Consider the following 27407-nt stretch of genomic DNA (forward strand, 5'->3'; position numbering starts at 1 on the left):
ATTCTCGGTACCAAATAAACGTGTAATGTCTTCACTTATGCTGTTCCAAAACCCACAGCATTTCTCATTTCAGCAGCTATCGATGGCCCTTAAAAATTATATTATTTCATCGGAAAAGTCTGTTGTTAGCGAATTAACACATTAAACAATGAAGTTTTGCATAATAACCATAGGGCAAAAGACTCTTGTCTTCATGTGCTATCGTTTGCCAAAATTACATTTTGATATCTCAAACCGTTCATAAAATATGAGGAATGTTGTGGATATTTCACTCTAGCCTTATCGCTGGCACAACATGATTGCAAATGGGTGTGCGACGTCACATCAGTTTTCTCGAAATCTGTGACAGATAGAGAACTCCACCCAAGTGTAAAGAAAAATTCGGTATGTTAGCTAAATTTCATATGCAATAACTTATTATGTAATATGCACCAAACGCAAAATCACAGCGACTGCTATGTTTCATTGAAAACTTTTTCAAATTTCCCGCAGTGTCTTACTTTTATGTGAGTATCACAATAACTATGACCATTAAGGAAATGATGGACTCATCATCATGAACCTGACATCTCAGGACATCTTATTCTGGAAATATCCCCTAGACTGTGGCTAAGCCATGTCCGCGCAATACTCTTTCTTCCAGGAGTGCTAGTACTGCAAGCTTCGCAGAAGAGCATCTGTGACGTTTGGAAGGTAGGAGACGAGGTACTGGCAGAATTGAAGCTGTGAGGACGGGTCGTGAGTCATGCTTGGATAGCTCAGTTGGTAGAGCACTTGCGCGCGAAAGGCAAAGGTTCCGAGCTCGAGTCTGGGTCCGCCACACAGTTTCAATCTGTCAGGGAGTTTCAATTGCATACATATCAGAAAAAAAACTTAGTTAGTAACCAAATTATAAAGCAGCCATTGCGCTGTACATTGCCTAACGCTTGCTCAACAGCAAATAGTTTGGCTGTCTGCTACTGTTTCTGTTGAACGGAATGTAATGGCTACAACTTTGATAAATCATTTTATTATATGCCTTTTTCGACTACTGTCTGGGTATTATTTTTACCTGTACTTGAATTATTTTTAATTTTTATGTTATTGTACTGTGTATCAGGACTACACAAGAGGAGAACATTATAATACAGTACCCAAATACATACGTGTTAACGGGTTAAACATTGCAAGTGCTTTTCTGTTCTGATTTAGTTTGACTGAATTAATAACCAATGGTTGCTTCGTTATTTGTATTCTAATTATGGCTTTTCTTACATTTATGCAATTGCCTGAGCATGGCTACACAGCCCAAACGCCGTAGTTCTCTCAAAAAAAAAAAAAAAAAAAAAAAAAACGAAAATTGTTTCTTTATGAATATTTCACTATTTCGTAAATGGTGAAGTACACAAGCATTGTTCTAACGACCACAATAATGTTGTATCCGACCATACACACACTTGTCGTACATCTCTATAGTTTGGAAACGCCGAACTCTTATTTTTAAACTAACAGCTCTCAGGAACTGATGACTATTTGGAAGCATTGAGGGAGTTAAGGCTCTCATGTCTGGATGAATATTTCTCCTGGATTTGGAATTACACAGCGGTGCAGTGCACGCATTAAAGCTCTATTCCATGAAGCATCACGTATTTTGGAGCTATATCCAAAGAAGTCATTAAATTGAAATCAGTAGAAAAATAATAAAGTAATTAATATGATATAATAGGAATACGTTGTGCCTTACAAATTTATTTAATTCCATCACTAAAAGGCTGTGCCAAGTAGCAACTGATGCAAACCTCTTGCGCTATGAAACAGCAGAATAACATATAGCCAGTGTGAACACTAATTCCCCCACAGTCTGGTTTCCAGCCCAACGGTGGTCAAAGATCATGAGTCACGTTTACTCGGTTCACTTTCAAGTGTACATCGCCAGATACTCCTCTATGTTTTAGTTTTGTATATCTCGTTCCTTCAGCGTGTGTAGTCTTGTTTCCTGCCTAACTTTCTTTGGTGGACTGCGGTGCATTTCAAACTAGTAAAGAAAAAGGAGGCGTGTTTGTGTAATGCCACTAACGTCTAAAGGATTAAATTATATTTAAATGGATTCTCGACCATGTGCAGGGATATATACCTGACCTTTCCTACACAAGGAACTCATCTGGCGATGTCTGGAGATCTATACTAATGGACAAATGTTTATCAACACAGCGCAATTTGCTGTACTTGGATTAATAATTCTAATTTACACATAATAAACATGGTAGGAAAATTAAATTAAGTACTTTATACACGTAAAGTCACAGAAAATAACAGGCTGGAACCCAGACATTTTCCTGCTCTTACGTTCTCGACCCTGAACAAATGTATTCACGCACACGACGCTGACGAGGAAAATAACACGGCAGATCGAAAGCGGTCAGTTTCCACAGCATCGGGCAGCTGCTGCACGTGCAGCGTTTCGAGTGGTTTAAAGGACTACGTGCACGAAACTAGAAATGAAGACATAAGAAGGAGGAAAAACAATAGGAAAATGAATGGCTATTCTGAGTCATCACGCGAGGAAGATAAACATGTTTTGGGCGCTGGAAAACTTGTAGGAAGATGTCGGGCAAATGTGCAGAACTTGTTCAAGCACCTGCGAGGTCAGTTGTCTCGTAAATGGAGAAGGACGCAGCTGACCGCAAAAGCTAAGTGTCACATAAAACATGTCATGAAGTGCCAACCAAGCTATGAATGCGAGTCTTCTCGCTGCTGCAATGATCTGCAACAGCAGGGCTACTGAAAGACGGATCGTTCTCCAATGAACTCAGACGCTAAATTAAGAACTGTGCGTAACAGATTTAACGATATAGGTGTGGCCCTAGTAAATAAATACTGGGCGTTGGGCTTCACGAAATCGTTAACAGTATACTGCACGGAAAAGGGATTCGGTAACTACAGAACTAACATCTTGGCCAAAGTGAATCTATGTTTCCAGCAGACTTTGAAATCTGGACAGCCACCGCCTAGATACATCATTCTGAAAAAATAAGACCGCCTTAGCTGTTAAGTCCTTTATTTATAAGCGTGACCGAAGTTGCATCCCAACATGCTGCCTGTTTAGCGCATAATACCGTGCTCGCGCTTGCTGTTGGCAAATGAGTGACCGTTAGCTGCTCAATTTTTACATTACTACGTAAATGATCAGATGCGATCTGTACTTTGATCACCATTTCGGCACATGGGGACTCCGCTGGCTCACCAAATAGTGTTACTCATGGCATCACAGGAGCGTTCTATGTGATTTTATTTTGGACGTCCGCTACCTAGGGCAAATTTGCTGATTATGAACACTGTGTCGTCCCACTTTCTTTTTTCGAACCGTCCGCAGCTCGTGGTCGTGCGGTAGCGTTCTCACTTCCCGCGTCCGGGTTCCCGCGTTCGATTCCCGGCGGGGTCAGGGATTTTCTCTGCCTCGTGATGACTGGGTGTTGTGTGATGTCCTTAGGTTAGTTAGGTTTAAGTAGTTCTAAGTTCTAGGGGACTGATGACCGTAGATGTTAATGCTCAGAGCCATTTGAACCATTTTTTTTTTCGAACCGATCTTGATTTCATTTTATTGCACCTGATGATGTAACTAAAATGCAGTGGAACCGTGCCTATAAACAACGAACTTACAGCTAAAGCGGTCTTATCCTCTAAGAATATGCGTTTATTATACTCATTCTCAGCCTGCATAATTCGAACAATGAAATTAATATGGATCTTAATTAAGCACATTATGAGGTTGCGGCTGCGAAATCCTCATAGCCTGTGGATGCCAGAAGATCTCTACCGGATGACCTCAGCAATAGTCAGATTGCTCCACATAGGATCACATGGATCTAATTACAGGTATCGCGCAATGGATAACTTAATAAATTTAATTTACTGAACAGGGGTGGCCCTAGCATGCGTGACCATCATTGCTGTAACTCACAAGGTGAAAAACTGAAGAGTTTCATCAAACTACTGAATGAAACAGTGAACACTATAAAACCGTATATATTACAATTTGCTGTGGACCTCAAATTAAACACAAGGACATGAAATCCTTATGTCTATCTAAGTTTACAACAGAATATCAACACCTTGGGAAAGATCTGATAATGACGTTAATGTGATGATGATGATGTTTGGTGGTGGGGTGCTCAACTGTGCGGTCATCAGCGCCCGTGCAAAGTCCCAATTTTTACACAGTCCAATCTAGCCACTGTCACGAATGATGATGATGATGAAATGATGAGGACAACACAAACACCCAGTCACCGGGCAGAGAAAATCCCCAACCCAGTCGGGAATCGAACCCCGGACCCCCGGATCCGGAGACAGCAACGTTAGCCCCTGGATCACAAGCTGCGGACAATGACGTTAAGGTGAATACTTTAAAGTCAGTACAACACGTCAGGGAATAACCCATGGAAGACTCACAGTGACTGCCGAATGTTAAACACAGACGGAAGAAAGAAAGAACTACAGAAAGGATCACGCATGTTCTCACTATCTTGATTGAGCGGATGTTGAGTTAGAGATTGCTAATAAACGTACATGAATTAACGTCATTCTGAAAACATCACGTACATCCTAGCCTTTGGTTTGCTAATGCTGCAGTTGCTCACCACACTTCCCATTACCGGTGCCTGTGGTGGTCGCTGCAGTGGTTGAAAATTCTACGTCATCTGGCCTGCACCAAAGGCTACTCTCCCTCAGAACTCGGAATCGAAGTCGCTCTTTCGGCTGAAGTGTCCTCTGGTGAGTCTCGGATGGAAATAAGTTCCACAGAGTGCTTGTACGAAGATCATGTTATGCCCCTTGTAAGAAGGAGAAACATCCACCAGCACGTGGCGGTATTCGACAACGGCTGGTTCTTGGCCTATGAAGACTGGTTCATCGTTTCAAGGCATTTCTGCTCGCGTTGGTCAGTACCCCACGACTGTCATGCGAATATGTAATCTGAGGTTTCAGGAAAGCCTTACCCAACGCCTTGTAAAGTCTCAGCGGCCCCATGCACCTAGCGCCCGAGAGGACAGACATATTATTCCGTCATCTGCACAGGATTGTTCAGCCACGTCACGTACCTTGAGTCATGAAATGATAAGCTGCTTTGCAGCAACTCAAGTATCCAAGTGGACAGTATGACGACATCTGGAGAATCATGAACGGTCAGCAAGGCGACCTTTGTTGCCACTACTGTTGACGAGAGGCCGGCCGCGGTGGCCGTGCGGTTCTAGGCACTCCAGTCCGGAGCCGCGCTGCTGGTACGGTCGCAGGTTCGAATTCTGCCTCGGGCATGGGTGTGTGTGATGTCCTTAGGTTAGTTAGGTTTAAGTAGTTCTAAGTTCTAGGGGACTGATGACCATAGATGTTAAGTCCCATAGTGCTCAGAGCCATTTGAACCATTTGAACTGTTGACGAGGCAGCAGGCCAGTGGTGCCTAACAACACAACAACACTGGACACAAGAATGGCAACACGTCGTCTTTTTAGAAGAGCCCTAGTTCTGTGCAAAGCATCACGATTATGGCTGTTGACAAGATATTGATGTGATATTTTGTCCCCGACTACATCGATATCAAAACGGCAATACCGTGTGCCGATATTTTTATTTTATATTACATTTTTTCACAATTTTCGGTAAATACGTGACGTTCTTTTGAAATTGCAGTAGAAGATAATTTTACTTTCACTACTACTACTTTTACTACTACTTTTTGAACTTTCATCATGTCCAATCTTTCTCTTTTTTGACTGTGTGAAGCAAGTCTATGTGGCACGAAAGAAGAAGTCCGATTGAACTTGGGGGGGTGGGGGGGGGGGAGGGGGGGGGGGATCGTGTGAATGCAATAACAAGATTTCCGATGTGATTAAACAGCATACAAGTTGCGTTAAAAACAATTTTTAACGCAACTAGTGTGCTATTACCTCACATCGGCATTCTTCAAGAAAAAGTTGCTGAATATCGTGAACACAAATGTAAATAACAAGCTTGGTCCTTGCTGTGGGCGGAGACGCCTGAGGGGAAATGCTGATGTAGCCGGCGCATGTCGCTGCCAACAGATACTGCAACGTTTAGCTTCACCACACAGTTATGACACTGCAACTCCGGTGTCGGTGGCGTCGGGATAAATAAAAAAAAAAAAAAACGGGGAAGTCGCACTGAAGTTTTCCGGACAAATCAGATACGTAACGAAACCGAACGACGGACCCATTAGACACATTTTGTTGTGCCTTTTATATGCTGTTACTTTTGTCCGCAAAGTGGTTATCGCCAAGCGTTTTCCTTTCAGTTCTTGTTGTGAGGGGGATAGGCAGGCTGCTAGCTTGTTGATGTAAAGAATATGTAATAATAAATCAATACTTAAATATACAGCTCTAAAACCGGCAGTATATTTACAGTGTGCAGCCGATATTTTTATAAGCCGGTACGTCGATATTTATTCCAGTGGTATATCGGTATGTTTCTTCGATATATCGGCAGCCGAAAATGATATTTTTTGAATATCGATGTTTCAGATACCCGACATTTTTAAAAATGTCAACAGTCCAAATCACGATGTACTTGTCAGTGTGTGGGGGCTCCGTGGAAAACTTTTCTAGACTACATTCGTCATCATCATACGTGTCAAACACCTTCGAGATGGTGTAGAATACCGTTGGGTAAGCCGACCAGTGTGGCCGAGCAGTTCTAGGCGCTTCAGTCTGGAACCGCTCGACCGCTACGGTCGCAGGTTCGCATCATGCGTCGGGCATGGAGGTGTTTGATGTCCTTAAGTTAGTCAGGTTTAAGTACTTCTAAGTTCTAGGAACTGATGACCTCAGATGTTAAGTCCCATAGTGCTCAGAGCCATTTGAACTAGTTTTGAACCGCTGGGTAAACTACAAGTTCACATTTGGTTCTCGTAGCCGATAAGTTGGACAGCGGCCGCAGCTGTGTTAAGGCTGTTGGCTGTGTCTTATCTTCGTGGCGTCCTTGACATAATCTTTCAGCCAGATAACGCAAGGCCGCATGTTGCCCATGCTTTCCTGACCTATCTCGATACCGTGGGCGAGCGCACCTCTCTGTCACTGTAATTATCCGGTCGTAGTTTGCCGAGACAGCGGCATAGCACAACTTGCCCAGTATTACAACTGATAAACTCTGCCATAAAGCGAAGCAGCACGGATTGACGTACGGATACCTGCCTAAGAAAATCAGTTAGACTCGATGCCCAGCCCGATTTGTGCCATTGTTGCTACCATGGGTGTTAGCTCTGTGCTAAATCTCACGCACTGTGCACCCCCAAATCTCCTGCAATCATGTGTTCTTCCTGCTATACATTATACTCACAATAAATAAAACTTTGTTATTTGCTGTCCTTCCTGGTATTCATAAAAATAGCTAGCGTGGTGTATATTGGAAATTTGTGGTAAGGTCTTATGGGACCAAACTGGTGAGGTCATCGTTCCCTAAGCCTACGCACTACTTAATCTAACTTAAAGTAACTTACACAAAGGACAACACACACACCTATGCCCGAGGGAGGACTCGAACCTCCTACGGAGGGAGTCGCGCGGACCGTGACATGACGCCCTTAGACCGCGCGGCTACCCCGCGCGACGGTGTTTATTGCCTAGCAAAGGAGCGGAATGGGTGCATGGAGTCATAGAGAAATTCTGAGGCATCAATGACACATCAACTGGCTGAAAGAAGGCAGCAGAGTGCTGGCTGCGGTATTTCGGAACAGTCTCCAATGAAGAGTTCTCACATTCTGCAATACAACAGTTGGCAACCATACAAGAACCCGTCATGCTGCCCACCAAGCCCAAAGTTCCACAAGCCCTAGGGAAGATAATTCGAGAAGGAGACTGGGCTGGATGATCTACCAGCAGAGATCACTACGCTGGGAGGCAGCTGAATGGCTGAGTTTCCTCAACCAAATTATTCAGAAGAAGAAGATACCAAAAGAGTGGCTCAGTCCCTACAGTCCCAATTTGGAATTAGTGTTGGAGCCTACTTGAATTTTCCATCTATCTTCCTTAACGTCCCTTGTCACACAAAATGAAAATTTTACAGCGTATCATAGACAGAAAAATACGTAAGGATGTCAGTATTACCACAGATTGGTGTGGTTTTGTGATATGTTGGGGGATCACCGATACTATCTGTGCTACTCGCTTGTTTATTAAGGAACACTGTGACAAGTCTAAGCATCTTCGCTTCTCTTTTCTGAACCTGGAAAAGGCTCTTGACCAAGTAATCATGTAATCTCATACAGTTCGCCCTCCGAATGATTGAAGTTCCTGACGAATAAATAGAACGGGTCCGACTTTTCTATCACAATCCTGGAAGATCATCTCCTGGTGGGCCATAAAGTGACTTCCCTGTTTATGTGGGTGTCATCAGGGATCTGTTCCTCTGCCCCCTTCTCATCATCATAATAGTGAACACGGTCACAGAGAGCTACAGAAACATTGCAACTTGCACACTGCTGTATACTGATGAGGATCTGTTGGCTGCTGAAGAGAAAAACAACCTTCGCCTACTAGCGTGGAATAACCGCCTTGAAAAGTCCTGACTTCGACTGGATAGTAAGGAGACTGAATATCCCTCATAAGATGCAAATAGTAAGGACACCATTAAGATCCAAGGTACAGACCTGCGAAAGACAAATATTCTTTAAGTACCTTGGCTCACAATTCGCTGTCAGTGTTAGCAATGCGTGGCTTAAATGGCGGACAATGTCTGGTGTGCTTTGTGATAAGAAGATACCGGAGCGATTAGAGTCGAAAATATACTGCTCTGCCGCCTAATTGCCTTGTACGGCGCAGAATGTTGGCACGCAACAATAGAAGCGGTGCATCGACTTGCTATGAAGGATGTCAAAATACTTTGGTAGACATCTGGCCCGACACTTAAAAATGAAGTGACCAGTGATGAAATTCACAGGAGGTGTGGAGTGGCACCTGTGATTGAGAAGATGGTGGTACGGATACGCACTTCAAACAGAGCAAAAAAGAATAGCGAAATGCGGGTTTTCGTTGAAAGTTGACGGTAAATGGTCTACTGGGAGACCGAGGAAAATTTGGCTAGATACCGTCGATACAAGCCTCAAGAAATCGGACGTCACCCTACCAAGCACAAGATCTCGCAAAGTGGAGACAGAGAACTGAAAGGACATTGCGCGACAAACGCCGGGAAAAAGAAGAAGTGAACGTTAAAAAATTGAAATGAAAACGATGTTTTCATATTGCACGGACATAACGCTTTACATTCATTGTCTTTTTCTGTGCTCTAGGAGTGTATACTGAACTGGTATACATGCAGTTTCTCTTTCTACCTTTGTTTACTCTAGCTAATACTCGGAGTCACGGTCTTACGTGAATTTCTTAGTGTCATTCAAGATGACGTCTAATTCGAGAGTACGAAAACATCAAGAGCTATTCCTGCTTCTCAGAATACGTCTATGGATATGAGTACGGCTTAGTAATGTACAATAATTGCGTAAGCTAGTGGCTTTTTCTTCTCATAATTATGACGAGAGATTTCCTCCGAAATTTACTCAATATGAAGCCTGTTTCCCTTATGATAACGAAGATGTTCATTACTTCACTGAAAGGGGAATGCACAGAATGCGACGTCATTCTAACCACAAGCACGTGTTGTATTCACGCCTTATTTTCTTCTCCTCGACTTTACGATTGGTGGTCAGCGTCGTGCTGTAATACCAATCTTCCCCGAGCTAGTCGTTTTATTTTCCAGTACTGGCGACATCTTGTGATGTCATCTTATAATTCAGCTCCTGTCCTTCCTCGTTTGGTTTTGTATCAAAGCGCTAAGATGAGTAGTGATGTCAATATCTGCTCCAATTATGAGGTCCCTTTTCCGTTAATGTCATTACAGTCTACTGTTACATTTCTCAGTATCTCTTCACCCGTTCTCCTATTTGTCCAGGATATGCGCAGTATCTGGCGTCAGCACTACACCTCAAATTTCTCTTGTCACTCACTTATTATCTTCCTTCAGTAAGTACTGTTTGCTATCCATATGTCGACGCATTCCAAATAAAACCACTTACGAAATATGTTTTCACTTTTAGTGGGATATTCCAATATGTCAGCAGCTTGCGCTTTTTTATTGAATACTAATTCAACATTGAAAATTTTAGCGTGGCCGTCTCTCATGCTTATTCTACCAGTAGAAGTAAGGCTTCCTAATTACCTGTGCTCACTAACTTGCACGTGTTTTCTCTTCACATCCGATGTTAGCATTCTGCTCCGATTTTGCGTATGAATTTCATCGCTGCGACTTTTTTCTTGTTTTCATGCAACATTTGTTAGTTTAGTAAGTCATTCATTTTCTTTAGTGAAGGTCTCAAGACTTTCTCATTTTCTTTTATTAATGTCCTGCCGTCTGCAAACATGATTTATTTTAGTGCCATAGGTATTTAGGGCTTGAAATTCTTAGCTTTACTCTTTCTCACACACTTTCGCACTATTGAATTGTAACTTTCTCGCTAGATAGTCACTTTCGTAACAACTTAGGCCTTGTTCAATAAAAAAATGGTTCAAATGGCTCTGAGCACTATGGGACTCAACTGCTGAGGTCATTAGTCTGTTCAATAAAACATTATGAATAATTTACATTGTGGCTTCATCTTTGCAGACGAACTTAGATTTACGACTTGTGTCAAAAGAATCTCCACTGCCACATTGACTATGTATCAGATTTCTCCAACCAAGTTCTTTTCCTCTCATTTACACATCTTTAAAGTGCATCTGTCACTAGTCTAATTTCGAAGCGTGAATGTGTTCCCTTGTTGAGCTGTTCGGTAGTATCTAACGGAAATCATGGTGTAATTTTACCTGCTGGGACAGCTGTCTGTAGGTGTTAGCGTACGAGTAAATATTCAGTGTTGTTCTGTGTAATTTGCCCTGGAACTCTCCACGTTTCACTCTACTCGGGTGACGTTTCACTCGGCTGTATCTGTCGTGAGACCGTGCATAAATATTCAGCGTTTTCGTGAACAGGACCTTAATAGAGGTGGTTTGCCACCGCTCTTCTGCGGCCTCTTTGCCATAGCGACCACGCAACCCCTTGCGTAGAACTACTTACATTTTATCTCTGCATGTCACTGTATATCGGGTGATTCAAGAAGAAAGCACAGATTTCCTTCGTTTAATATAGACAAATTGCAAAAGACGGAAGCACGCTGCGCATGATTCTGGATAGAGGAAGGTTCAAAGATTTGACACAGCAGCGCTGTTGTTTGTTTGTTGCAAAATGGCGACTACACCACAAGAGAAATCATTTTGTGTGTTGGAATTTGCGATAAATCAACCCATTGTTGAAGTTTAATGCTCATTCCGTCGTCGGTTCAACAAGAAGCCAACTGTGCCCAAGCAGATTTATGAATGGCATACAAATTTGTTGAAAGTTGATTGCATATGCAAAGGGTAGAATACTGTTGGCCACACGCGTCCTATGAAAGTGTTGAGCGCGTCTGCGATGCGTTCACACGGAGCCCGCGGAAGTCCGCAAGACGGGCAGCTTCCTCGAACAACGGTGTGGCGTGGTGTGAAACAAAGCTTGCATATGAAACTTTACAAGTTGCAGTTACTGCAGCAATTGCGTCCCGACGACAATACCAGAAGGTACGATTTTGGTATTTCATCTTTCCAGGATATGATAGAGGGAACAGTTTCCGGAAGACTCATATTCTCGAACGAATCATAGTTTCATCTATCAGGTAAAGCAAACCCCCATTATCTAAGAACCTGGGGTTCACTAAGCCTGGCGTCGTCGTCCAAAATGAAAGAGACTCGCTGAAACTCCAATGTGTTTTCTGTTCAGAAAGTTTAGGAATCTTTTCTTTTTGTGGAGGAAAATGTGACAGGAATCTCATACCTGGACACACAGAAAAACTAGTTGTTTGTTCAACTTCACGAATATTCCAATGACTTCATTTTTATGTATGACGGCGTCCTGTCTCGCCGGCAAGTGTGGCCGAGCGGTTCTAGGCGCTACAGTCTGGAACCGCGCGATCGCAACGGTCGCAGGTTCGAATCCTGCCTCGGGCATGGATGTGTGTGATGTCCTTAGGTTGGTTAGGTTTAAGTAGTTCTACGTTCTGAGGGACTGATGACCTCAGATGTTAACTCCCATAGTGCTGAGAGCCATCTTTTTCGTCCTGTCTCACTTTCATCTTGCGGTCCGGCGTTATCTTAATAACTCTATCCCAGAACGTTGGACTGGAAGAGGTGGACAACAAGATCTGTTCGCTGCTTTTGGCCTCTCAGGTCACCAGACCTCACATCTAGCTTTTTCTGTGGGGGTTCGTGAAAGAGAGAGCGTTTGTTACGTCTGTGGCAGCTACTGTTTAAGAGCTGAGAAATTGAGTAGTTACAGCTGTCGTGCCGGCCGAAGTGGCCGAGCGGTTCTGGGCGCTACAGTCTGGAACCACGTGACCGCTACGGCCGCAGGCTCGAATCCTGCCTCGGGCATGGATGTGTGTGATGTCCTTAGGTTGGTTAGGTTTAAGTAGTTCTATGTTCTAGGGGACTGATGACCTCATAAGTTAAGTCCGATAGTGCTCAGAGCTACTTCACAGCTGTCGATTCAATAAACAGGGACCTGTAGACTTGTGTGTGGAATGAAATGGCCTAACGTTACGATGTTTATCGACCAACTTATGGCGCTTTTGTTGAGTGTATGGGATAGTGTATATAAAACTATGAGCTTTCTTCTATCCAGTGATGTGAGCAATGTGTTTCTATCTTTCGCAATTTCTCTACAACAAACAATCGAAATCTGTTCTTTCATTTTGAATGACCTTGCATATAAAACCGGAGCTCCTGGGAGTTGAAGCTAATTGCGGAACTAAAGTGGAAAATTCTAGACAAGCAACACAACATGTTGACGCACGATGGAGTTTTGATCTGCTGACTTGCTAATCCATCAATCCACCCATCCAAAAAAATTGCGATACGACAATCAGCAAGGGGACTGCTGATTCAGATAAGCTTCGGAATGTTCTAAAGGATCCTAAGGCAATTATCGATACGTGGATCATATGGATCACATTAACTTGGCATGTTCTCATGAAGGTACTGCAGTGGTGGAGTACCTTTCTGTAATTCGTCAAGTGTCAGTCACAGATCACCACCCAGCCCGGTCGCAGGTTCGAATCCTGCCTCGGGCATGGATGTGTGTGGCGTCCTTAGGTTAGTTAGGTTTAACTAGTTCTAAGTTCTAGGGGACTGATGACCTCAGAAGTTAAGTCCCATAGTGCTCAGAGCCATTTGAACCATCTTTGAACCACCCAGCCTTCCACTCTAATGCTTCAGGCGAATGTCTGGCTGACTTCTTCCTTCCTTACCCACCTTCGTGCTTCGTGTGGTCCGGTTTATTGACGTGTCATTAAGCCCAAAACAGTAGAAAGTGGCCTGGAAAGTCTCAGCAAACGAAATGAGGGAGAGAACTTTTACTCAGGCACCTGTTACCAGGACGCGAGGGTCAGACAGGTCATCTGCAGACGCGAGGAGAAAGCAGAATCGGAGCCACGAGGTCGTTGCCGGGAGCAGCCGTGCGGAAGCGGGAATGCACAACCCGACTGCTGGAACTGGTTTCCGGTTCGTTTCGGACCTACCTAAGGAACATTCCGATTTTCTGTTTAGATTAAGCGAGCCAGGGCTCTAGTCTATCCCACATGCTGTTCAATAAGGCCAATAAGGGGACCACACCAACGAAACATACTCCCATACTGTTCACCACCATTTCCGTGCCTCGTTGTTGCCACCACGCATGATACTCTATCTGATCAAAAACATCCGGACACCTATTAGTGGACAATAATATGGGACATATCCACCCTTCGCCTTTATGACGGATTGGGGACGCTTTCAGTAGGGTGTCTGAATGCCAGTGGAGATAAAGCAGCCGAAACGAGAGAAGGTAATGGAGTTGGATGTTGGAGCACGGACTTCTGAGCCAACCAAAATGTATTCCGTTGCGTTCAGGTCGAGACTCTGGACAGGCCCGTCCATTCCAGAAATGCTACTGTCCAGAAACCATCGCCTCACAGATGCTGCTTAAGGACAGAATGCACCATCATGCTGATACAATCGTCGTCTTCGAATTGTTCTTCTACTGCACGCAATAAACAATGCTGTAAAAGCTGTCCTTATCCTTCCTCATCTAGTATTTCCTTCAGCCCAATAAGGGACCACACCAACGAAACATACGCCCATACTGTACACCACCGTCTCCGTGCAACATTGTTTCCACCATACGTGATGGTGGGTAACGTTTCCTAGGCATTCGCCCAATCAAAACACTTCCATCGGATTGCCACATAATGTACTATGATTCAGTTCACTGTCCATTGGCCCCGCTCTTTGCACTATATCAAATGTCGCTGCTGCCTGCTGAATGTGTGGCTCAAAAGGAGCTGCTCGGTCATTGTCCCTCCCATTCTTTTTTAACTCCCTACTCGCAATCATTGTGCTAACTGGACTACTGATACGACTTCTGAACTCACGGCTGATTTCTTTCGCTGATCTTATGGCGATTTTTTGCACAAACTCTTCGCAACGCTCCTCCGTCCCTGTCCGACAGTACATTAGGTATGTCTGGTCTTGCTTTAATTGCTGTTGTTCCTTCGCGTTTCCACTTCACAGCCACATCACCAAAAGTCTACTTGGGTAGCTTTAGAAGGGTTGAAATGTCCATGCTGGATTTCTTACTCAAGTGACATCCAATGACTACTCCACGTTCGAAGTCACTGCTGTCTCCTGAGCGACACATTCTGCTGTTGCTGGCTCAAATGGTTCAAATGGCTCTGAGCACTATGCGACTTAACTTCTGAGGTCATCAGTCGCCTAGAACTTAGAATTAATTAAACCTAACTAACCTAAGGACATCACACACATCCGTGCCCGAGGCAGGATTCGAACCTGCGACCGTAGCGGTCGCTCGGTTCCAGACTGTATCGCCTTGAACCGCACGGCCACTCCGGCCGGCTGCTGTTGCTGCATCTCTACTGAAAACCAAATATTCTCCGCCTCCTGTTTTATTTGATCTCAATGAAATGAAATGAGAAGAAAAGAGATTTATAACAGATTTATAACTGGGATACGTAGATAGGACATATCCCGAGGCTTCAAGGCATAGTCAGTTTGGCAGTAGAGGAAAAACAGGAACGGGTAAAGAAGGGAGGGTAAAAATTGTAGAGTTGGCCATTGCTTGAATATAGTCAGAAGTATCAAATTGATCTAGGATGCAGCAATTGTGCAGATATCAAAACCTTCCACAAAATTGATGCAGTTTTGTCATGTGATGACATGGTTGGAGACCGTGGCTGTTATTTGAAGACAAATGTTGATGGTGTTGAGACAGCAACCAGCCACAAATTTATTTTCAGTTCCTTTATTCAAAAGGTACCGTTACCGGTTTCGAATCATTACGATTCATCTTCAGACGGTTTTCATTCTTTCATTACAACATGTGGTGCGTTTTTTTACAGATTAATTGTCGTGAAATGTCAGTTTGGAGTGTTTGTTTTCATAGTCTTCGTCTAACAGATGTGAATACAGTCCCACTGTATTCTTATCATCACACACGTAAATTTATGCCACTGAATACTTTAGATTTATCAGAGAATAGATTTCTAACATGCACCATATGTATTGATACATGCACTACTGTCCATTAAAATTGCTACACCACGAAGATGACGTGCTACAGGCGCGAAATTTAACCGACAGGAAGACGATGCAGCGATTTGCAAGTGATTAGCTTTTCAGAGCATTCACACAAGGTTGACGCCGGTGGCGACACCTACAACGTCCTCACATGAGGAAAGTTTCCAACCGATTTCTCAGACACAAACAGCAGCTGACCGGCGTTGCCGGGTGAAACGTTCTTGTGATGCCTTGTGTAAGGAGGAGAAATGCGTACCACCACGATTCCGACTTTGATAAAGGTCGGATTGTAGCCTATTGCGATTGCGGTTTATCGTATCGCGACATTGCTGCTCGTGTTGGTCGAGATCCAATGACTGTTAGCAGAATATGGAATCGGTGGGTTCAGGAGGGTAATATAGAACGCCGTACTGGATCCCAACGGCCTCGTATCACTAGCAGTCGAGATGACAGGTATCTTATCCGCATGGCTGTAACGGATCGTGCAGCCACGTCTCGATCTCTGAGGCAACAGATGGGGACGTTTGCAAGAGAACAACCATCTGCACGAACAGTTCAAGGACGTTTGCAGCAGCATGGACTATCAGCTCGGAGACCATGGCTGCGGTTACCCTTGACGCTGCATCACAGACAGCAGCGCGTGCGATGGTGTACTCAACGACGAACCTGGATGCAAAAATGGCAAAACGTCATTTTTTCGGATGAATCCAGGTTCCGATTACAGCATCATGATGGTCGCATCCGTGTTTGGCGACATCGCGGTGAACGCACATTGGAAGCGTGTATTCATCATCGCCATACTGGCGTATCACCCGGCGTGATAGTATGGGGAGCCATTGGTTATACGTCTCGGTCACCTCTCGTTCGCATTCACGTCACTCTGAACAGTGGACGTTACATTTCAGATGTGTTACGACCCGTGGTTCTACTCTTCATTCGATCCCTGCGAAACCATACATTTCAGCAGGATAATGCACGACCGCATGTTGCAGATCCTGTACGGGCCTTTCTGGATCCAAAAAATGTTCGACTACTGCCCTGGCCAGCTCATTCTCCAGATCTCTCACCAACTGAAAACGTCTGGTCAATGGTGGCCGAGCAACTGGCTCGTCACAATATGCCAGTCACTACTCTTGATGAACTGTGGTATCGTATTGAAGCTGCATGGGCAGCTGTACCTGTGCACGCCATCCAGGCTCTGTTTGACTCAATGCGCAGGCGTATCAAGTCCGTTATTACGGCCTGAGGTGGTTGTTCTGGGTACTGATTTCTCAGGATCTATGGACCCAAATTCTGTGAAAATGTAATCACATGTCAGTTCTAGTATAATATATTTTTCCAATGAATACCCGTTTATCATCTGCATTTCTACTTGGTGTAGCAATTTTAATGGCCAGTAGTGTACAAAGTGCTTACAAACATAGGACACTCGTATGTTTGTAAGCACTTTGTATGTATCAAAGCATGTGGTGCATGTTAGAAATCTATTCTGTGACAAATCTAAAGTACTCAGTGAGAAAAATTTACGTGTGCGACGATAAGAATGCAGTGGCAATGTATTCACATCTGTTGGACGAAAGCCGCGTGGGATTAGCCGAGCGGTCTAGGCGCTGCAGTCATGGACTGTGCGGCTTGTCTCGGCGGAGGCTCGAGTCCTCCCTCGGGCATGGGTGTGTGTGTGTTCGTCCTTAAGCCTTAGGGTAAGTTACATTAAGTAGTGTGTAAGCTTAGGGACTGATGACCTTAGCAGTTAAGTCCCATAAGATTTCACACACATTTGAACATTTTTTGTTGGACGAAAACTATGAAAACAAACACTCCAAACCGGCATTTCACGATAGTTATTCTGTAAAAACAACGCACCGCATGTTGTAATGAAAGCATGAAAACTGTCTGAAGATCAATCGTAATCATTCGAAACCGGTAACGGTGCCTTTTGAATAAAGGAACTGAAAATAAATTTGTGGCTGGTTGCTGTCTCAACACCATCAACGTTTGTCTTCCACAAAATAGCCGTGGGAGAGCTGCATCGAACCATTCTTTCGACTGAATATCATAATAACATACACATGGAGGAGAAGGTGGGCCGAAAACTGAAATTTGGTAAGAGTTTAGTTCGTTGTACTAACCGCTAGGATTCTCATATTTCAACATTTCAGATTCTATCTTTCTTTCTTTGAGATCTTGTAGACGGTTTCTTTGCAACTTTATTTGCCATTTGTTATGTAAATTATTTATTTATTCCGATAAAATTGTTTGATCAGTTACCTAGAGACTGTAGAATAGGTCATACATTTTACAGATATGCCTCGAAGCTCTTATTTTCTTCGCAGATTTTTATGAAAACTTTTAAATTTACACCAGATGAGAAATAGAAAAGGCACTAAATTAACAATGGTGACTGACTTAAGCAGAGAAAATCAAGAAGACAGGAGAGGTAGAAATTGTTGAATATTCCGCCAGCAACGCAGCCCAGGCACAGAAGAAAAAAAACGGGCACGATCTTATCCTAATTCTTGCAGTCTATATAAGGAAACATTGTTTCATGGCGTTGTATACTGACCAACTTATCTCATGTAGCCTGTTAATGTGGAATACTTTGAAGACATCGCCTTGGCCACGGTTGCTGCAAAGCCTGCTTGCATTTGTCGTTACGTCGACAACACATTCGCTGCCTGATATGTTGGACGTGAAAATCTGAAACAGATCTTTGGCCACATCAATAACACCCATGATCACATCAGTTTCACGATGGAGTTAGGGACGAACATTGTCTTTCCGTTCCTCGATATCCTTGTCCGCCGAAAAGCAAACGGGCTTCTCAGACAGCTATCACCATCCAGCACAGAAATGTTTTGTTCTGAGGACCTTCGCGCATCGAGACGAAGCCGTTTCAGACGCTGAAAACTTGCCGAAAGAGCTGAGCCAAGAAAACGGTTGCATCAGCCGATAAATTCTGCAAGCCATTTCACCGAAGACTCATAAGTAGAAGGTGTAACACCATAAGAGATAGTGAGTAGCTTATACAGTGTAATTTATTATGTGAAGTATAAAGTATTTACTCTTTACTGCTTAATGTCTTTGCATTACTGTAAGGAAATGGAGTTAGCGAAATATCTTTTGTGGAATTATAGCTGTGTGTTTAAATAATGAAACTTTATTAAATATGGTTGTTTATGTATGAGAAACTGCAATGTGAAAACTGGTTCATACTTGCGAATTTTGTATTGTATAATATAAAAGACATGGTGATTCCCCTCCCCTACGGAAGTGGTTTGGCGCCCAAAGAAAAGCTGTAAGTGGCGGTCCGGCTGGGCGGGAAGCGAGAGAGTACAGAAGGCAGTCAGTAGCCAGCAGCCGGCCAGTCAACAGCGCAGGTGCTGAGCGAGGCATCCAGTATCTAATATGAGATGGAATGGCGTCGGGTGTAATTGTGGCTGTAAAATGGTGCTCTCACATTGGAAATGGCTCTAAGAATGATATTCACGCCGCCAAGAAGAACTAAATATAGCATATTACTGCCAAAGGAGAGACTAGGTAGTCACCGCTTGCTCGCTACCACTATTGCGCCACTACTTCACCAGATCCAAGAGTTTAGAACTGTATAACAGTATGAACCAGAGTGTTTGTGTGATTTAATTTGCAATAATAATTCAAATATTGCTGAACTTTGTGCTCGAACCATGAATTTACTCCTTTTATGGTACCTAACAGGGTCCTTTCCTCAAAATTATTAAACACTGAGTATCCTGTGTGTGAAAACTGACAATAATTTGTGTTACTTGCTTATGGCTAATTTCTCAGTGCAAAAATGTATAAATGTAGAGTCAGATTAATGGTTCCATTGAAATCAAGGGAGACACTTACTGATGAATTTATAAAAATCTCCAATGTGATTTGTTTTTCTTCTATTTTACAAATATCAGTGTTTTAATGTTCAGCAGTATAAGAGTTGTCAGTGAAAATCTCTTGCTTCACAAGTGGTGTCATAAAGCATTAGATTTTGATGCTATTTGAAGTTGAACTTTTACTTGAAGTCATTCTGAAGTTGTAGAGAATATTGTCAGTACAAATAATGTTAAAACTTTGCAAGACAAATGATCTGAAGTGGGGCAGTAATGCAGCTTTTATCATAATGCAAAATATATCTGAAAAGTGTATATAGTTTGCTTATGTAAAGAAGGGATGATTTGAGGGCCTCCATTTCATTCTCTTACATCAGGAAGAAACCAAACTAAATAGTTGTTTTTTTAGCTAAAGAAACATCAGATGCCACTTAATCTTGTGTAAGCCTTTGGAAATAATTTCTGTGCTACAGTTGTTTGTTGTTGTGGTCTTCAGTCCTGAGACTGGTTTGATGCAGCTCTCCATGCTACTCTATCCTGTGCAAGCTTCTTCATCTCCCAAAACGTACTGCAGCCTACATCCTTCTGAATCTGTTTAGTGTATTCATCTCTTGGTCTCCCTCTACGATTTTTACCCTCCACGCTGCCCTCCAACACTAAATTGGTGATCCCTTGATGCCTCAGAACATGTCCTACCAACCGATCCCTTCTTCTAGTCAAGTTGTGCCACAAACTCCTCTTCTCCCCAATCCTATTCAATACCTCCTCATTAGTTACGTGATCTTCCCATCTAATCTTCAGCATTCTTCTGTAGCACCACATTTCGAAAGCTTCTATTCTCTTCTTGTCCAAACTATTTATCGTCCATGTTTCACTTCCATACATGGCTACACTCCATACAAACACTTTCAGAAACGACTTCCTGACATTTAAATCTACAGTAGTGAAATGTAAAAGTGAAGATTATGGTCAACAGCGATAAAGTCCAAATTTTTTTATGATTGCTTACGTATGCTGTTTTTAACTGCTGCTACTCACTGTATAGTTCGTCTGGTTATGGTAGGTGTTCATTACACTTGTTTAAGAAAGGATTTATGAAAGTTACTTTTGCAAGAGTAAAAATAGGTTCATTAAAAATAATGTGTCCACATTATTATGCCTAATTAGGCTGGCGACCGTTTTATATTTCATTTACAGGAACTCTGTTACTTTTTCTTACAAAATTTTAGTATTTCTGTTGTCTACCAACTGCTACTATTACGAACTTTATGTTCGATTCCCTCTGTCTGTTAGGTAACACACGATCAAACTTTTATAAATCCTCCCAAGGGGTAACATTTAATGCAAGTTTAAACCAAATTTGGTAATCATCAATACGCAGTAGTGTTATGAAGGCCTCCGAGGAGGACACGAAAGTGCTGTTTACCCATTCTGTCGCTCACTAACAGGAAACATAGCCGGCTCCTAAACAGGCGCAAAGTCGATTCATTCTTCAACCTCCAACAACATGCAACCAAAACATTTATATAACGCTGGACTGGGCACTAATGACGTCACAGGCAGTAGCACGACTATGCAGGCTGTTTATTTTGAGACATAAAATATATCGAAAACGACGCATCATACGAAAAAAATGTTATAGGGAAAAGTTAATATTATCAAAGGGAACATCTAGAATGAGATTTTCACTCTGCAGCGGAGTGTGCGCTGATATGAAACTTCCTGGCAGATTAAAACTGTGTGCAGGACCGAGACTAGAACTCGGGATCTTTGCCTTCCGCGGGCAAGTGCTCTACCATCTGAGCTACCCAAGCACTCACGATTCGTCCTCACAGCTTCAATTCTGCCAGCACCTCCAGACTTCGCAGAAGCTCTCCTGCGAAGTTTGCAGAACTAGCACTCCTGAAAGAAAGGATATTGCGGAGGCATGGCCTAGCCACAGCCTGGGGGATGTTTCCAGAGTGAAATTTTCACTCTGCAGTGGAGTGTGCGCTGATATGAAACTTCCTGGCAGATTTAAACTGTGTGCTGGACCGAGACTCGAACTCGGGACCTTTCCTCGCAGGAGAGCTTCTGCGAAGTTTGGAAGGTAGGAGACGAGGTAATGGCAGAACTGAAGCTGTGAGGACGGGTCGTGAGTCGTACTTGGGTAGCTCAGATGGTAGAGCACTTGCCCGTGGAAGGCAAAGGTCCCGAGTTCGAGTCTCAGTCTGGCACACAGATCTAATCTGCCAGGAAGTTTCAAGAGAACATCTGTCTGTGCTACAACTGACGTCCTCCAAACCACCCCTGCTGCGTGGGGATGGTGATCAACTTTGTATTTTCAAGTGGGAACCTCCTATTTTTATTGCATATTCGCATTATACTCCAAAAATTTCGTGCCGATTGCTCAAACTATTGCCTTCCATTCGTGGCAGATGGCGCTGTTTTTGCATTTTGGTTCTGCATTCCATTCTCGACGTACACGTAAATCTTTGTATTCGAAATTTACTTGAGTGTTCCAGATTTGATTGTTCAGTGCAATATTGTTCGCCGTTTCAGTGTCTGACTAGAAACTATGTTTAGCGTGATCCAGGAACAGCGACCTGTATGTGGTAGTCTCATCGGGAGGCTTGGTTTCGGTAAGTCTCCTTGCCTTTCACCAACGGGGTGCTTGATTTCGATGAGTCCCAGGGCAGGTGCGCCTGTCACTATCACTTCATTGATATTTTACGTTATTACAGTGGTTGTGGTTTGTATGGCGGCGGCTGAATGGAAACACGCACCGAAAGCACTCACCCTGATAGCAGGGTTCGAGAGCAGCCACCGAAATCAAGCGATTCGATAGTTTGTGTACTCTCAACAACGAACCCCACTGGAAACAGAAGACTACATTACCATACATTTGGCTTATTTGACACAAATATCAATGTCTCGCCTTATTATTTGTACTGTACAAACATTTGAACGTCAATATAACCGTTAGAACACAAAGGTTTACATTCACAATGTAAAGGGAACGTAGAATCAAATACGTCGGTTGTTAATCGTAAAAACAAGCACACTTGATATTAGTGAACTACAGCGTCTTCTGCAAGAATGGGAAACAAGACTTGAGTAAACCGTACTTCTTTTTTGGCGCAGAATCTGAATATGCAATGAAAATAAGGGGGTCACATTTGAAAATATGAAGTTGACCCCGGTGATTTCCCTAAATCGTTTCAGGCAAATGTCGGGATGGTTCCTTTGAGAGAGCACAGTCGATTTGCTTCCCAATTCATCCGTAATCCGAGCTTGTGCTCCGTCTCTAATGACCTCGTTCTCGACGGGACGATATACGCTAATCTGCTCCTCCACCTCCAAGTTTACCCCGCCCACGCAGGAGGGATGGTTATGTAGCAGAGATAGATGTCCTCTTTGCTAATATTGACTTTTCACCTAGAACAGCTTTATCGTATGATGCGTCTTTTTCCAGGTATTTAGTTGTCTCATGTTAAAATCAATACTCTGTATAAGGACGGCAGCAGCAGCCGCACAACAGTCACCATTTCACTGTGGCGGAGGTGGTTAACTGTTTGACGTGGCAGCAAGGGCGAGGGAGATTTATTCTAGAGTACACTTTTTATGTGTTCTTTGCAGAACAATACCCAATTTTATTTATAATTTTATTCCTTATGTTCTCTAAGTATGTTGTTCTCTGGGTTCAAGGATTCCCAAGTGTATATGACGGGTTTTGGTTACATAGGGTGATTTTGCTAAATGCGGACAGATCGTAGGAAACGATCTCTGGGAAGATAAAGAACAAGAAAGGTCGCGTGGATGTTTGATCATAAATACACTGACCAGCCAAAACACTATGACCACTGCCCACCGCGACGTTGGATGCTTTCTGGTGGCGTTGTGGGCACGTGACGCGGTAGCAAATGTGTGTAAGCGAAGCAGACACCGACGAGTGATCATCCTAGCGAAGATATGAAATGCAAATTGGAAAATCCATCGAGATAAGCAACTTTGACAAAGGGCAGATTATTATTACGCAGAGCCTTTGAACGAGTATCTCGAGAACTGCGGAATCTGTCGAACGTTCGCGTGTTACTGTCGTGAGCATCTACAGAAAGAGGTAGAAGGACAGTGAAACTACCACTAGGCACTAAATGAATGGACGTCCACAACTCTTTACAGAACTTGGTGTTCGGAGGCTTGTCTGCTCTGTAAAGTAGGACAGATGGTGATCTGTGGCATCTCTGCCGAAAGAGTACAATGCTGGTGCAAGCTCAAGTTTTCGTAGCACACTGTTCATCGTACATTGTTGAACATGGAGCTCCGCAGCAGACCACCCCTACGTGTTCACGTGTTGACCCAATGATATTGGGTCATATTTCTCCGTTGCACCCATTTTCCCATATTCAAATCGTAAACCGTCGGACTGTGTATACTCGCCACTTACGCATCCTGCCGTCCTTAATGTCATAATGCTTTAGTGTACTGAAATTCTGTGCATTCTCGTCACACTTCTCTGTTGCCCCCATTTTCCCATATTCAAATCGTAAACCGTCAGACTGTGTATACTCCGTACGCCATTTACACATCCTCCCGAAATATGGCCTAGTCAGAATGTTCCGTCGGCGTATCCAACGCCTCGGGCGTGCACGGCGAGCCCGGTTCATCATCCTCGTCCGACGATATGCATATAATCTGTTCCTCGGCCTCCACGTCCGACGTGTCCGACGCCACCTCCTCCTTCATTTGTAAACAATGAATTATGTGGCAGTCAGCATGAACAACATTCAAACGTGATATTAATGCCTCATCACCAATAGTAAATTCATTGGCGTCCTTATGCGTCTGTTTTGAAACGTATTATCGAAGGACGTCCAGTAACTGTCAATGTTAAAAATAAGCCGGGAATGGTTATAAAACACAGAGGGCTGGTTATATTTTTGTCTAATGAATTTACTATTGGTGATGAGGCATTAATATCACGCTTAAACTTTGTGCATGCTGACTGTCACATATTTCATTGGGATTGAAGTGGACACGGGACGTTCAGGATTCGACTATCGATCGATGGAAACGTGTCAGCTCTTCGGATGAAACACATTTTTGCTACATTAGGTCGCTGATCGTCTCCACAACCGCCGTCAACGAGGAGAATGTCAGCTTGAAACGTGCAGCGCGCCACGGACGCAGGCTGGTTAAGGCAGTATTATGTTATGAGAGATATCCTCCTGCGCATGAATGGGACCTGCGGCAGTAATCGAAGACACGCTGACAGCTGCGAACCATCTGCATCCCTTCCTGGGATGTCTTCCCCGACGGTTATGTCATCTTTCAGTAGTTCAAAAATGGCTCTAAGCACTATGGGACTTAACATCTGAGGTCATCAGTCCCCTAGACTTAGAAGTACTTAAACCTATCTAACCTAAGGACATCACACTCATCCATGCCCGAGGCAAGATTCGAACCTCCGACCGTAGCAGCAGCGTGGTTCCGAACTGGAGCGCCTAGAACCAGCCTGTCTCGTACAATTGAAGAAACACTGTTGCAATTTATGATGCGGATGCTGTCGGCTGGGATATTTTTCCGACTTCAGTGGTGCTGCCGCCCGCCCATTACCATTTGCTTCTCCGTGTATAAAGATAATGTCGGTCTGTTCCTGGTTGGTATGCTGCGCCATCGCCTCTCAGCGCTGCGCTACACGACACGCGTAGACAACAGAGAGACACGGCAACAGTAGTGAAGCGTATGTCCACTAATAGCGATGTGAGAGGGCGTCCCCGTCGTGGCCAACATACTGCCCTCTCGGGCGTAGAGCTAAGATACTAGTACAGACAGAACATTCCTACCAGGTAGTTATAATTAAAGTGAAGCTACTCACACAGGCCAAGCGTGGGTTGTAATTATCTTATGGGAGCGAAATTTGGTATATATATTCTAATGCGTTAATGCGGAGCCGATCTACGTCGTAAAAAAGAAGTTCCAGTTTTGGCCACCAGGTTCAAATCTTATGCTCTCAATTCAAGAAAGACGCATAAAAAAGTTTTCATGTCTAACGGATTAGGAACGGGACGCGAACAGAAAAGTGAGAAAGGCGTAACGTTGACATTATTATTGGCCGGCACTTACACAATTTGTTCAATAAGAGCACCAGAAACGTCGACTAGATGGTGCACACGCATAGCGACATGGTCATCAGTTCCGGTGGAATCTGAGCAATGTGTTCCTGTGCACTGGTAGAGACGGAAAGTGTCCTTGGTAAACTCATTCATTTAGACATCCCCAAAGCCAACAGTCACGTGGATTTAGGTCACGTGACCTTGCAGGCCGTGCATCTGGAAAATTTCTGGAGATAACACATTCGTGGAAGGTTGCTTAAGCAAATCTTTCACTGGACGAGCGACATGATGTGTTGCCCCATTCTGCTTGAAAACTGTGCTTTCCACACATTTGCGCTCTTCCAAAGCCGGAATCACAAGCTGTACAACAAACTCTCAATAACGTGCAGACGTCACAGTATACATGAGAGCTCTCTGGGTGTGTTCTCTTCAAAGAAGAATAATGGTGCTTGTGAATCTACACCACACAATCACATAAGGCGAGTGCAGTGGCTCTTTATGCACAACACGAGGCAGTTCTGTGTATTCACTGCACCCTGGAACGTAAAATGCACCTCGTCACGCTATAGAATATTGCCTGGTCACATGTCAACAACTTCGATCCGTGCCAGAAACCGAAGAATAAATTCAGAGAGTTGCTGTGGATCATGAGGTTTCAGTTGCTGCATCCTTTGGATTTTGTACGGTACCAGTGTAAAATAGACCACAAAACTTTCCGTACTGTTCACCATGGGATGGATAATTCTCGTGACCTTGCACTAGTACTACCCGGGTCACGTGATGCATGGTCAGTTACAGCAAAAGCAACCTCGTCAGTAACTTCCACCGGGGTAGGACGCCTTCCTCTTCCAGGTACCACTCCAAGCTCACCCGTGTTTTCGAATTTCATTATCATCTTCTTTAAACCATTTGACATCGGTTGTCTCCTCAGACCTTTCAGTCGGCGACGCTCTCTCGGTGCAGCACTGTAGTTGCCGTTCGCATAAAACAGTTTCACTAAAACTGCACGGACTCCGTTCTCGACAGCCGCATAGTTGACGCACGTTATGGCTTGTCAGATGGCAGCGTGGATCTCATCATGGATGACATCGGAAGTTCACTGAGGCTTTTTGCGGATGATGCTGTGGTATATCGAGAGGTTGTAACAGTGGAAAATTGTATTGAAATGCAGGAGGATCTGCAGCGAACTGACGCATGGTGCAGGGAATGGCAATTGAATCTCAATGTAGACAAGTGTAATGTGCTGCGAATACATGGAAAGATAGATCCCTTATCATTTAGCTACAATATAGCAGGTCAGCAACTGGAAGCAGTTAATTCCATAAATTATCTGGGAGTACGCATTAGGAGTGATTTAAAATGGAATGATCATATAAAGTTGATCGTCGGTAAAGCAGATGCCAGACTGAGATTCATTGGAAGAATCCTAAGGAAATGCCATCCGAAAACAAAGGAAGTAGGTTACAGTACGCTTGTTCGCCCACTGCTTTAATACTGCTCACCAGTGTGGGATCCGTAGCAGATAGGGTTGATAGAAGAGATAGAGAACATCCAACGGAGAGCAGCACGCTTCGTTACAGGATCATTTAGTAATCGCGAAAGCGTTACGGAGATGATAGATGAACTCCAGTGGAAGACTCTGCAGGAGAGACGCTCAGTAGCTCGGTACGGGCTTTTGTTGAAGTTTCGAGAACACACCTTCACCGAGGAGTCAAGCAGTATATTGCTCGCTCCTACGTATATCTCGCGAAGAGACCATGAGGATAAAATCAGAGAGATTAGAGCCCACA

At 43.7% G+C, this 27407-nt stretch overlaps 1 protein-coding gene across 1 annotated transcript in view; it reads left to right on the forward strand.

Moving 5' to 3' along the window:
* Window positions 1–27407, forward strand: part of LOC124619663 (putative inorganic phosphate cotransporter) — a 183590-nt gene that overhangs the window by 76095 nt on the left and 80088 nt on the right. The gene's annotated exons all lie outside the window — the stretch shown is intronic.

The sequence above is a fragment of the Schistocerca americana genome, chromosome 6 (genome assembly GCF_021461395.2).
Source record: "Schistocerca americana isolate TAMUIC-IGC-003095 chromosome 6, iqSchAmer2.1, whole genome shotgun sequence".
Lineage (NCBI taxonomy): Eukaryota > Metazoa > Arthropoda > Insecta > Orthoptera > Acrididae > Schistocerca > Schistocerca americana.